The 13,883-nt window shown below is 40.5% G+C and overlaps 1 protein-coding gene across 13 annotated transcripts in view; it reads left to right on the top strand.

The window, feature by feature from the left end:
- Positions 1-13,883, top strand: part of DGKI (diacylglycerol kinase iota) — a 444,802-nt gene that overhangs the window by 365,976 nt on the left and 64,943 nt on the right. The window lies entirely within an intron of this gene.

Genomic DNA, 13,883 nt, shown 5'->3' with positions numbered 1-13,883 from the left:
TATCTTGATATGTGAAGTGATTGTTCCTAAGGTAGTAAATGTTCTTCCCAAATCAAAAATAAACGTACCACTTTATATAATAGCCAAGTTCTTAAAGCCCTGTACAAAAGTCAACTCTTATTCGTTATTCGGGTTATAGTATCCTTTCAGAGATTTCTCTTAATTTTTTTATTGATCTTCACTTGGCTGCTGCCATTTGTTCTGGTCGTTTATGTGACCTGAGCTCTCCAGTGCACGAGAGCAGCTAACTGTAATTTTTTTTTTTCTGCCGAATCACCCGGAAAGCAAAGCCATATTCAAACACTCACCCCTAGCCTTTGAGTCTGTCTAACTGAACCTCCAGACATGGAGCAGACACAAGTTATCACTCCTGGGCTCCCTGTGCATCTCTGACTCAGAGAATATAGGAGCATAACAAAATGGTTGTTTTAAATCACTAAAAAAAAAAGGTAAATCCTGTACCTTACCCAATTTTGCCTATTCATTCTTTAAATTTTTTGTTATTCTTGTGTCCATTAATTCCTTAGGAAGAACATCTCTTTATTTCCTTCATAGATCATCTCTGATGCAAAGAAGTATAATTGCAGTTACAGAATAACGCAATTATATAATACATAGATATTATATACCATGTTAGTAATAGTTGGTATTGATAGAATGTCTTCCTCTTGCTTTGTGCCACAGCTAAATTATCTTCAATTCTTTTTTTAAAAGTTTATTTATTTATTTTGAAAGACAGAGAGTGTTGGGGAGGGGCAGACAGAGGTAGAGAGAGAATCCCAAGCAGGCTGTATGTTGTCAGTGTAGAGCCCAATGCGGGGTTCTAGCTCACGAACCCTGAGATCATGACCTGAGCCCAAATCAGGAGTCAGATGCTCAAGGACTGAGTCACCTGGGGGCCCCTGTCTTTAGTTCTTCTAATGCCTTTTACATCTTGCCATTGCTTAACAGATAAGTAAACTGAGGCTTAAGGAGATTAAAAGATTCATCTTGGCGGGGCACCTGGGTGGCTCAGGCCTTTGAGTGTGGAAATTGAATGGAAATTGTGGTTTAAGTCAGGTTGGCTAGACTTCTGACTTCATGCTTTTTCTGACCATACTATATTATCTTCCCCAAGGGCTGGTGCAGCGGCATTGCGCCCAGAGCCCCGTGGCCCAAGAAAGGTTTATTTTGGTCTCTACATATGCAAATATACATAGGCAAATAGTCTCCCTATTTAGAGTTTTCACTTTATATGTATTATTATATATATATTTATATTATTATATGTATTTAGCTCAAATTAACCCAGAAGTAAATATGGTTGAGAATGAATTTTAAAGCAATTTTATTGCATTTATTTATTTACTTATTCATTTAATATAAGGAGATTCTTTTAAAAATTTTTTTTAAATGTTTATTTTATTTATTTATTTTTTTTTGAGAGAGAGAGAAACAGAGCACAAGCAGGGGAGGGGCAGAGAGAGACAGAAACACAGAATTGGATGCAGGCTTCAGACTCTGAGCTGTCAGCACGGAGCCCGACATGGGGCTTGAATTTGTGAGCGGTGAAATCCTGACCTGAGCCAAGGTCAGATGCTTAACCAACTGAGCCACCCAGGTGCCCCTGTTTTATTGCTTTTAAAAAAGATTGCAATTTTAAAAAATGACAGACTTACATTTAAAAAATAATTAAATATATATTACATTTGCCTCAATCTAAATAAGTATAAAAATTATATGAAAGGTACTCATGTGCCAAAGAGCCTGAAATGTTATGTTGTTGTATGTTATTATTTTCATTAGGTCTTTCAGCCCACAAACAATATGCAGTAGCATCAAGGCATATATTGTTTTATGGGCTTTTTTGTTTGTATTATCTTTTCACTTTTCATTCCTATATTTTACAATGCATACACTTTTCACACTTGCCATTTCATTCAATGTCCTATTTTTAAACTTTGTTCATATTGATACATGTGGTTTTTGATTAACTTTATTTAATATAGAATATTGCATCATGAATATCCCATAACTTATTTCTCCATTTTGGTAGTGATGTCTAATATTTTATTATTTAAACAATGCAGTGAATATCCTGCAGCATGTGTCCTGTGTGGCAGGGTGTATGTATATATGCAGTTTCAACTTGGCTTGATGTTTCCATGAGGAATATTAAAAATAAGTATGTAAAAAAAGTCCTGAGGAATTATTGTAATATTTTGGGTACAACTGACATCTGTTGCTTTCATCTTTGAAGCCCCAGTCAGCTCGGAGCTAGGAAAAGTCCAAATTTAACATCGTGTTCACAATATTAAAAAACCCACTATATAAATAAATCAAAAGGGAAATTTTAAATGCTTAGAACTGAAAATACTATCAAGAGTTTGCAGAAACAACTAAAGCCTTAGTCACAGAGTGATTTATGACTCTAAATTCACTTATCGAAGGAAAAAATGATTCATACAAATAAAGCATTCAGTTTGATAAACTGAATCCCAGAATAGAAAACAAAGAAACAAGGGGGAAGAATAACAATAAAGACAAAAATGAATGACAAGGAGAATAAAACAAAGAAATGATTAACCAAGACTAAAATGTTATAATATCGATTCTTTAAAAAGGTAGAGAAGAGACAAAATTCTGAGAAGACTGACTTTAAAAATAATAAATATGGGAAACTGGAAGGAATGTAACTATATGTTTTCTCAACTCATTCTTCCTCAGGGACACCCAGTCTGCACCTGCTCAAGGTGACCCTCTCCCCTCCACCCTCCAAATGACCCACCCCCCGGGATCTCCTTAGAGTTGTCTCGTAGTTTTAACTTTGGTTTCTAAGATCCATCAACCTCCCTCCTACTTCAGGGAGAGTGAGATGGAATGGACAAATAGAATGAACTAGATTTTTATTATTAATGGAACTGGTTACATTTATATTATCATTCCATTAAGAAACACCTTATACATTTTTAAAGAAGGTGTGTGTGTGTGTGTGTGTGTGTGTGTGTGTGTGTGTGTGTGTGTTGTCCACTTATACACAGGTCCCTTAGGAGAGACTATAATTACAAACAAGTATGTACAACATATATAGGGTCTTCAAAACCTATGAACATAGTCAAGAACAATCTTTAAGAACCAATTCTCTGAGATAAATTGGTGAGAGGTGGTTGACCACATTATTATTTCTTGAACTGCAATGAATTTGTCTTTAAGTTCAAAAAATGTTTTCAGTGTCTAAGAAAGCTCTACTTAAAATAACATGATCCTGGAAATACTTTTGCTCTTATCATTAATTATACCACCACAACTAGTGACAAGGCTATTTTTCATTTTGGCAGATTTGTAAGGAAGGAATTTAACTGAAATTTTAGCAAACAGAATCTCAGTCCTAAGGAAGACTTTTCCCAACTCCAGGATCTATGATACTTCAAAAAGAAAAAAAAAAAAAAAAAGAAAAAAAGAAAAAAAAAAGCACTGAATGAAAACTCTAGTATATTCTCAACAAGTTATTTTTTGAGAAGGACAGACTTAACCTGAGTCAGATGGGTTAAGGGAAAACAGGTAAAGGACTTGGGAGGAATTTAATTTCTGAATAAGAATAATCTCTTCTCGGAGCACTGGGTGGCTCGGTCGGTTGAGCACCCTCGATTTTGGCTCAGGTCATGATCTCACGATTGGTGGGGTCAACCCCACATTGGGCTCTCTCCCTTTCTCTACCCCTCGCCCACTTGCACACACACACACTCTCTCTCAAGATAAATAAATGAACTAAAAAAAAGAATATTTTTTAGTTCATTTATTTATTTTGGTTTATGTGAAACCCCTCAAACTGACTGCAAGAAATGCACTTTTTCTTAGTATCTCCCAATCCTAACTCTGAAAGAACTAAGATAAAGGTCACACAGGCAAAAATAGAATATCTTGCCACAGGGCTAAGACAAGGGGGGAACAGTGTAGTGAACCACCTCAAGGCAGACATTCAATCCAGTCATCTGTGTCTAGGCAGGTATCTGTCACCTGATCAGCTAAGCAGGGCAACTGGATTTTTACGATGGGCAGTATATTTCTGTCTCTAACAAGAGATAATGTTATCAAACATTGAACTGTGATGTATCTGGTCTGATTACTTGATTTTCATTGGGATTCTAAGAAACAGGCAGGGCCATTTAGTTAGTCATTCATTTATTGAGCAAATAAATATTGAGCACCTTGTAGACAGAAACTGTATATACAGTATATGTATATATACACACACTCATACACACGTAGGCACTGAAGATGTAAAACTAAGTTCACAGTTATTATTGCCTTGAAGAGCTTATATTCAAAGGGGAAGTATTACACAAACCGATTAATTATGGTTCCCTCTGCTAAGTGCTGTATGGAGATAGGCATGAAGTGTTCTGGAAACAAGAGGAATAGAATTTGCTGCTTCCTCCAGATTTCATCTTTTTTTTTTTAAATTTTTTTCAACGTTTATTTATTTTTGGGACAGAGAGAGACAGAGCATGAACAGGGGAGGGGCAGAGAGAGAGGGAGACACAGAATCGGAAACAGGCTCCAGGCTCTGAGCCATCAGCCCAGAGCCCGACGCGGGGCTCGAACTCACGGACCGCGAGATTGTGACCTGGCTGAAGTCGGACGCCTGACCGACTGCGCCACCCAGGCGCCCCCAGATTCCATCTTTTTATTTCTATAGGAAAAGAATGAATATTTAAATAATTAAAATGGTAGTCTCAAAGGCAAGACGCTTTTTTTGGAGTGCTCCATGCTTATTTTCTTCAACCTTTGTACATGAGCAGATAAGCATCTGCTTTTCATCATTATATAACCCGAGGTGCTCCTCCAATAACTGAATGTACTCGGTGAGAGTTTAGCATCACTCTACCCAACGTGTGCTTAAAGAATGTTGTACAACTAGCAAGTTATTTGGGGATATCTAAAACACCTATTAATACTTTAAAAATTGGCTTTTTCATGTAGTCTAAAATTCTGAATCACCATAGCAAGAAGATAACCCTGAAACCTCCCCCTTCCAGAAACTCAGAAGTTCTTGGCTGAACATAGGAGTAAGAGCTTCATTCCCCTCTCGTCCTCAACTATTTCCTTTACCCAGTTTCCTGGGGAACAATAGGTGACAGCCTGACTCTAATAAAAAGGATAATTGTGCTTATTGTCACGGCTCCAAGTTCTCAACAGGAGGACAGACCATTGGGCAGTGATTGGGTTGTGGAAATATTCTTTCAGCATCACGATCAGATAAGGCGGAGAAAATTAATCTTCTTAGTGGGATGTGGGTTTGGCTGGAATCTATCTTAGGATGAAATCAATGCTGTCTGGATGGAGGCACAGTCCCTTGCATCTGTTCCACTAAGATAGTTGATTCCCATCCCACTTACCTTTGGCTGGTCTGAATCTTGTTCTCCCTGCCTAATCACTGAAGCTGGAAAAACTACAGTTTATCTGACGTGTATCTTCCTTTCTTCTTTTTCTCCCTGCCTTACCTCCAGTTGTTAACCTCCCAGTTTAGCCACGTACATAGTACTCTGTTCCTCAGTGTGTGCAAAACATTTAATGAGAAGTTTTGCTCTGTTCTTTCTAGAATTGCTCCTGAAACAGTAATGCATATGGAGTCCCTAAATCTTTTGTCAGACAGGGAGTTCCATTTTCAAGTTCACTTAGTGGCAGAACCAGAATAGAATCCTTTCTACGTCAAGACTTTATTTTAACCGACATTACGATGTTGTTTTTCTACAGAAAAAAAAAAAAAAAAAAAACTTGCTGAGGTAAACAAGCTCTAATATTAAACACCACTCTATTTAAAATGGTGCCAAGAAACTCTACCCTTCCATTTTGAGTTGAAGTTCGACCAGTGATTGCAGCATGGAGAAATGCTCCTTGAAGTGGCTCTCTCTTGTCATTTGTGAAGGAAGTGGTGGCTTTACCTCCTCACGCTTGAGGGACATGGTGCACGAGGGGAAGTTGATCAGGTCCTTTTTTAAAGCATGTGAGTTCCTTGGATGAACAAACTGTACTGCTCGCTCTGTATCTACAGCACTTTGCACCATGCCGGAGACCGCAGGCATCCAGCGAGGCAGGCTTGTGGGATGAATGGATGAATATGGGACGTTAGAGAGAAGGCGCTCTATCAAACCTAAGCAGAGATATCTGTAATAATGCAGCAGACCTGGTTCTAATCACATTAATGGTTGTAAGAAAATGATACATTAAAGGTCGAACATTTTTGGTAGGCGGTGGAATCGGTTTATATATTTCAAGCTTTAACACAAACGTTTGACCCAAGGGATCGACGTTAAAATAATAAAGACGTATCGAATCGCTGACTCAGAGGTTACTTTTCTACAAGTGAGAAAGGCAATGATGGTGAACATAGAGAATTGTAGGCACTGTGGATGAGCACAAAGGTGAGATGGGGGGCAGGGGATGGAGGGGAGGGATCCTATCTAGAACTCTGTGCATTGGGAGGCCAGCATGTCCCCCATGTCTGATCTCTGGATTTTTTGGGTTATACCAGAAAAGTTGAGTGCTTGAAAAGGTTTCGGATATTCTTGGGATGGAGGGGAAGAAAGTTGGCAAGTGGGAAACCATCAACTGTTGAAATGTCATGAATGGAAGAGAATTCTGGGATTTCCCAAGGATTTCCAACCCAAAGAGACAAGACAAAGCCAGAGCATGCAGGAACAGGGAGGCAATATGTGCAGAAGAAAAGCAATTTTCTTGAGTTCCTTTAACAAGTGGGGAACAGTAGAAAGAGCCTCTCAGGAAATTATCAGAGTCTTCTTTAAAAATGAAACAAAGGAGATTTTTCTCTCTCGTTCTAACAACACACTCTGCTTTAGGGCATTAAGGTAAGCTAGGCCAGGGGAACGGAGTCTCTCATGACCGAAGTGCTTAGGTGCCATTCTGAAACTGGGAAAATAACCCCATCTCCCTCTGTGCTCAGAAGTGAGGGCAGGGGTTGTTAAGCCCCTAGAGGAATGGGAATTTTTCTTGTTTTCGGGGGCTATGCCACAAGTAGAGCCTTGGGTGCACCGGAGATCTCTTCGCGTTCCTGTCTTGTGTACCCTGGGAGTAGCACGTGCAGGTGGCTGGCTCACTGTGCCTTGCGCTTTTGCACAGTTGGTCCTCTCTTGTCTGAACCGGTCCCTGGATCTTCTTTAAGGGCTTGCCATTGAAATCTCATCAGTTTGGTACAGGGTTTTAGGGTATGTTGAATGGATCCAAGCGATAAAAACAAAAAGCAAAAAGGGTGTAGGGGCTGTTAGATGTTAGTCCTACAAAATGATGGCACATCTGTCCTTGAAGGCCCAGTTTTTCTAAGCATCAGGATTAAAGTTTCGTCAAGAGCGATAAGAATCATCTCCCAGAGCCTGCTGGGAAAATGTTCGGACTGTCAGGCAATTGTGCAGTGTCTGGGGACTGAGAGATCAATGATCTTTCCTTCCTTCCTGAAAGAGTGCAAAGTCCAGAGCTGGGTCTTCTGTCATGTCGTCCCCAGAGGGTCCCACCCTGTGGGGCTCTCGTTCCTTGGGACATGAGCTAGGTCCTCTGGCGTCTGTAGCAGGCTGTGGCAAGAGGAGGGAAGACAGGACGCAGCTTCTCTTTCCCACAGATTCTCGTTTAATAAGTAAGGGTGCCTCGCAGGATCTGGGCTGAATTGTTTGTTTCTAATTTGAACAGTCAGAGTAGAGAGAAGAGGCCATAGTTTTTCCTGAATATGGTGTTGGTACACCTCCCTGTGACATGAAATATTTCTGCATCTAAGTCCTCTTTCCTGACCATGCGTCCTGGGACTCACCCTTCAAAGGTGGCCCTCCTCCCCACCCAATCCTCGGAAGGTCCTGGAGGAATTAGCTCAGGCCCTGCCGCCTCATTCCCTCCTCCTCACCTGCGCACAGAGGGGGAAGCCCTCAGGTGAAGGGGTGCTGCGGAGAGCAGGGCCGTCTGCCTGAGTCTCCAGTCCTGCCTTACCGCTCCTCCTCCCATAGGTCCTGCTTCTCTAAGTCCCGGGCATTCGGTGTTCAAGAGTCTGTTTTAAGGTTTCAACTGACTTCCAAAATAGCCTGTTCATCCTTTTGCACCTTTCTCAAACTGCCACCCAAACGCTTCTTTTCTCAGTGCCTCTGCCTTAGATGAGTAATTTGATTAAACTGGTTTAAAGTATGGGTAATAAATTTGAAATCCTTCCAGAAATATTTGCCCATGAATCTCATGTTGGGGGGATATTGATACTAGTAATTGCTCGGTATGTGCAGGCGTGGGGTCAGGGTGGGGTCAGGGTCAGGGTCAGGGTGGGGTCAGTCATGGGGTCAGGGTGGGAAGGGACTTCTTTATTGCCTTTAGAAATGCGAGGGTAGGTGTAGGGAGTGGAACTTCTCTCAGGAACCTCTGGGGACCCCTGAACCCACCATCCTGAGGAGACCAGCACAAGAAAAATCTCTCCAAAGTAGAGAAACTGCTTGCTTGGAATCCAGGGAGACGGCGACCACATTTTCCCTTTTCCTAACTTCTCCGGCTCTTGTGCTAATCATCAAGCATAAGAACACTAACAACAAAAATTGCCTCACAATTTTCTCCAATTCTCTCTTTGGTGTTAGTCTTACTCCATAAACCCCTTGGAGTCTCCTTAAAAGTGGGATAAAATGTTGTAAGTTCTGTATCTCTGACACTTCCTGAAATGGAGTTAAGTTTATAGCAGTGGTTGATATTCACACATGGAATTATTTATTTTCCAAGATAGAGTCTGGGGAGCCCACTTTCACTTCTTGTTCTCACTATTACTGTAATATATTTGTGTTAATTTATCATTTTCTCATAGAGCTCATTTATGATTTTGTGTTGTTTCTAATATATTACTCAGAAACTGTCCTGCCCTTGGACACAGAAGCGTGGGTAGGAGACAGACATTTTTCAGATTCTGTCTCCCATGCCAGTGTCTTGAACACGAATCCCCTCTTCTGAGAAGGGGGTGAAATGGGAGATGTTGATAGGAAAATTTCTGGAATGTATTGTAGTTATCTTCAGGAGAAGTGCCAAAGCACTGTCCAAACCTCACCTCTTTTGTTTCCTCTTCCATTTTCTAAAGCTGGATTCAGAAGTTCTTATATTTTTTTAAAGTTTAGGGATTTGAGAGAGAGAGAGAGAGAGAGAGAGAGAGAGAGAGAATCCCAAGCAGGCTCTGCACTGTCAGTGCAGAGAACACCATGGGGCTCGAACTCACAAACTGTGGGATGATGACCTGAGCCAAAATCAAGAGTTAGATGCTTAACCAACTGAACCACCCAGACACCCCCAGAAGTCCTTATTTAATGAAAGTAAAATTAGTTGTGGGTAAGCCTTTGCTTAATTACCATGGCCCCACAAGGTAGATATTGCGTATCCTAAGTATTGTAATATGTGTGATGGCCTTTTGTGTAAGTTTCCTGTGTTACCACTAAATGTAGCACTCACGTGATTTGCCTTCAGAGCCCAGAACTTCATTTCAATTTACGCTTAAAAAAAAAAGAAAAAAGTTCACATTCACAAAACTCCTGATTGATCGTGCCTCAACAGGACCTGTTGGTCAGCATTTCCCAAGTCACTAAGCTAGAGCCAGCGGCATGCTAATGGTCTCTCCCTGCTGATACTCCCTGCAGGTGTATCTCCCTTGGTTTGAGTTCAGAGTAACATGCCTTTTCTATTCCTTTATTCCCCCCCTCCACCTTTTTTAGGAATTAAGCAGGCAACTATATTGCAAAAACTGATTTCTTTTTTTTTTTTTTTAATTTTTTTTCAACGTTTATTTATTTTTGGGACAGAGAGAGACAGAGCATGAACGGGGGAGGGGCAGAGAGAGAGGGAGACACAGAATCGGAAACAGGCTCCAGGCTCCGAGCCATCAGCCCAGAGCCCGACGCGGGGCTCGAACTCACGGACTGCGAGATCGTGACCTGGCTGAAGTCGGACGCTTAACCGACTGCGCCACCCAGGCGCCCCGCAAAAACTGATTTCTAACGTGAAGTATCACCTCTTTTGTAACTGCACGGCTGCACTGTGTCTATTACACAAGTAGTTTCATGTTTTCAAAACACTGACATGCTTCCTAGGCATGTTCATAGTTTAGGTAATAAAAAGTGCGATAGTCAAGTTTTCATGTTGAATGAACTTGGTCAGTATTGGTTTCGTCAACACTACCTCTTTCATCTGTTTCTTCCCTTTGTCCACTGCCCACTTTTGCCCATTCGCCCTCTTCTTTACCAGTGGATTTCACAAACACCTTTCCCATCATTTTGTTGCAGTTCTTAGGGATGAACATGAGGTGGCAGTACAATTTCAAGCTCAAAGGGTACTTAGGGGCTTCCTGCTCAGCAAACTGATAGTGGAGGGTGGCTAAGAGAAATCGAATTGTACAAGCCAGTGGTGAAACAGTGATATTAAAAAAAAAAAGCCAACTAAATACAGGAGCTTAAAAAAAAAAAACAGAAGAGATTTTAAGAATTGCTCATGTGGGGATCATCAGGTATATAGTTGAGCAGGAGAGTCTCAAAGAATAAGAAATTAGGAGCCTGAAGGGAATTAAGGAAATTTACATCAAATGAAGAACTTACCAAACAGCCTTTATTATTTAAGTTCTGGGTCTTATTTCTTTACCTCCACACAATTATCCACCTCTCTCTACTTCCTTGGAGTTTGCTCTTTCCTCAGCCCTTCGCTCTGTGGTGAATGTTACCTTTGAGGCTATTTGGCATTCCCTGAATGGGTTTGTGACCACTTGAATAGAGAATGTATTTGTCTTTCTCATCTCAATGCCACTTTGTATGGTTGCTGTAACTTTCATCTCTCTGGCTCTCGTTCTCTGTAGCTCTTTTTTACTGTATGTGCTTTGTTCATTGTCTTCATAGGAATATTCATAATTAGAGGAAAGAAAAGCAAACAGAGAGAGGATTGTATGGTTGATAGAAATTCTCAGTGCCAAGGGATTTCAGTTTTGTTTTACCTAGTTAGGGATGCTTTGGTGCTAGAATAATGGCCATGGAGTGGTCACCTAGATCTGTGATCTCACTATTTCTCCCTCAAACTCTCAAAATGATGTCATAGGCTAGACATAATAGTCCTCTAGGCAGTGCGTATCCTTGAGGGAAGCTCAAGGGAAAAAAGCCGTTGCCAGAGATGATAATCTATAGCCATGCTTTCAAATCACATCAAATCACCCCTTTGTTTACTTAAATGAAAATTCTTTGTCTACCAACAGTTTCAGGAAATAAATTGAATTTGTGTATCCTCATGACTTCAAGGTAAAACAAAGAAAAAATAAAACAGAGTTTCTGCAGTAGTGGTGTAGACTCTTGAAATGTGTCTGGAAGGGATGTCCAGCTGGGAAACCAGCTTCCATTTGGGCTACATCTTGGGAGTTTGTTAACCGACATATAGCAGTAATAGTTTAGGCAGGGAACAGCATCCAACCCAGGGAACTTTGCCCAAGCCTGAATGCTGCTGATGCTCTGCACTTGGAACAACAGCATTAATTAGCACATGATGAGAGGCTGTGTCAAAGAAAGATGAGATTCTACCAAAATGTGAGAAAGGTGGATGAGATAAGCCCTGGGAAGGATCAGCACTGTCGTGAGAAGGAAAGAGAAATAAAAGTAGAATGATGAAAGGGAGAGGGGAAGAACATTCAGAATTGACATAAATAGCCACAAACCAGAGTCCCCTATTTTCTCTTCCTCTTCCTGAGTAGGATGGATGGTCACCTTTGCTTATTGAAAGTGGTATTTTTGCTGTGGTCCTCCTGTCTAAAGCTGGAGGGCAAAGAGGGAAGGCAGACAGAAAAAGGAACATTGATAAAATACTCGTAGAGAGAGTTGCTTTCAGTATGTGGACACGGGCTGCCTTCCTGTAGTGCACCAAGTGGACTGTAGAGGTCGCATAGCTTCTGGCTCACCTTACCACCTCATTTGCTTTCTATTATCATTCCGTGTTAGTAAGCAGGAAATAAAGGGGCCCTGGCTCTTCTGGCCAGGTCTATGAGTTGGTATGAGTGTTTCAGATTTTCCCTCCGCCATCCACAAATATAGAAATATTCTATTGCTCAGTATTTTCAGAATATGGATCTCTGCTTTTGTGTCTATTCAGACTTAGTTCTTATACCTGTCCTGTATGTTTATTCCAACTTCATCTCTATGTGGTAACCTCTTCCCTTGACCTAGCCTCTATCAGGTGATGGTTTAGAAATGCTAAGTAGAGGGTGTATGGATTGGGGATACTGGGAAGGGAAATTGACATTTATTTATGAATGATTCTCTCCAAAAAGTAATGGACCCATGCAGATGGGTCCCCAGTATTCATTTAATCTGTCTTTAAGAAAAATTTTATCTAAACTGGACAATCTATGGATCTCCTACCCTCCTCCTAGGAAGGAAATGATACAGACATTCTAAGAAGGGCCAAGTAGGAAAGCCATGGATGCTATTGAATTAAAGCCATGAGATGAAAAGAAAACAAAATACTGTATAGAGGCTTTAAAAATAGAGTCAGGATAGTATTATTCAAATAAAAAGATCTAGTATTAGGATGAGCTTGCAGGTTTAGAGCATTTCATGAAGGTTGCCAAGAAAATGTGTTCTTCTAAGATGTCTTGCAAAGCATCATACCATATCCCACAGGCTGAAATGGTCGTGACGTTCATCATCTCAGTTCCAGATTTATGATTAAAAACAATAAAACATCACAAGAGAAGTGTAGTACTTCTTAAAGACTTTTGCCTTGATAAATATATTACTCTTTGGCTCTTATGTGTTACATTGCTGGTTGAAGATTGCACATTTTTCAGTGTCTTTAAGCCTTGTAATTGATCTACTTGAAAGATTAGGGGTCTTAAAAGGAAACTTGCTGATGGAAGGAAATCTAAATAACCATCTTTGATTTTCTTAGAGATTCCTAGTGTCTTGGTGGCTGACAATAGGATCTACAAGCTGTGCTCTTCAGTACAATAGCAACTAGCCAATGTGTGCCTGACATCTCATTCCTTCAGGTTCTTTATATGTACATACATTATCCTGATAAAATTATTTATTCCAAAATGTTATAGCTGTGTATAGTTTCAGGTTTTCAGACTTGGAAACACTCCTATTCTGAAGGAGAACAAACTCACTCCATTGAGGCCTTGGGGACAGTGCCTAAGGCCGACTGCCACAAACACAGATTTTGTTTTTTAAGTTTATTGTTTTATTTTACAAAGTCAAGTGACCTTTGCTCTGGGATCCATAATATGTCAGTGCTGGTTTCAGTAGAAAATAATATTTTAATTTTTACCAGGTAAATTACATAATCCCCCATCTAAAAGTAGTGTGTTGTTTTGCCTGGGACTTCCCTTATTTTCAAGTTCCCATGTATATCCTAGTTTGAGAAGTATTGCCTTCATTTAAAAGGAGAGAAAAGTATGAATATTCTACTTAGTAGGGTTAACATTGGGAAGAGAACTTTTATCAGCAAATCCGCAAATTGAAATTCATAGTGAAGTAGATGTAATTCTTGGAAGTTAGCCATGGAGTAGGAGGACCCTAGGCTTGCCTTGTCCCCTGATTACAAGTAGGTAGATATCAGTCATCCTAAATACCCCAGAACTTGACCTGAAGAATGGCAGAACAAACTCCAAAACTAAACATAGAGAAGAGGCCACGTCAAAGAAGGTAGGAAGTGCAGAGACATGGTTTGGGAAATAAACATGTGGCTGCTGTGGAAAGGAGGGAGCCATAGTCATGCAGAAGAGCAAGAGACAGATTAACACACAGGGGGAGCGCATGGGGAAAACAAATTCCCATAGCAATTGGCTTGGGAAGCAAGGGGAACCAAATTTCATGAGTTCTTGCAACCAGCATGCTGGTCTTAAAGCCTGCAGTTTT

This window comes from Leopardus geoffroyi, chromosome A2, assembly GCF_018350155.1.
Source record: "Leopardus geoffroyi isolate Oge1 chromosome A2, O.geoffroyi_Oge1_pat1.0, whole genome shotgun sequence".
In the NCBI taxonomy this organism is placed as follows: domain Eukaryota; kingdom Metazoa; phylum Chordata; class Mammalia; order Carnivora; family Felidae; genus Leopardus; species Leopardus geoffroyi.
The sequence above is the reverse complement of the archived record's forward strand: the minus strand, read 5'-3'. Positions and strand labels throughout refer to the sequence as shown.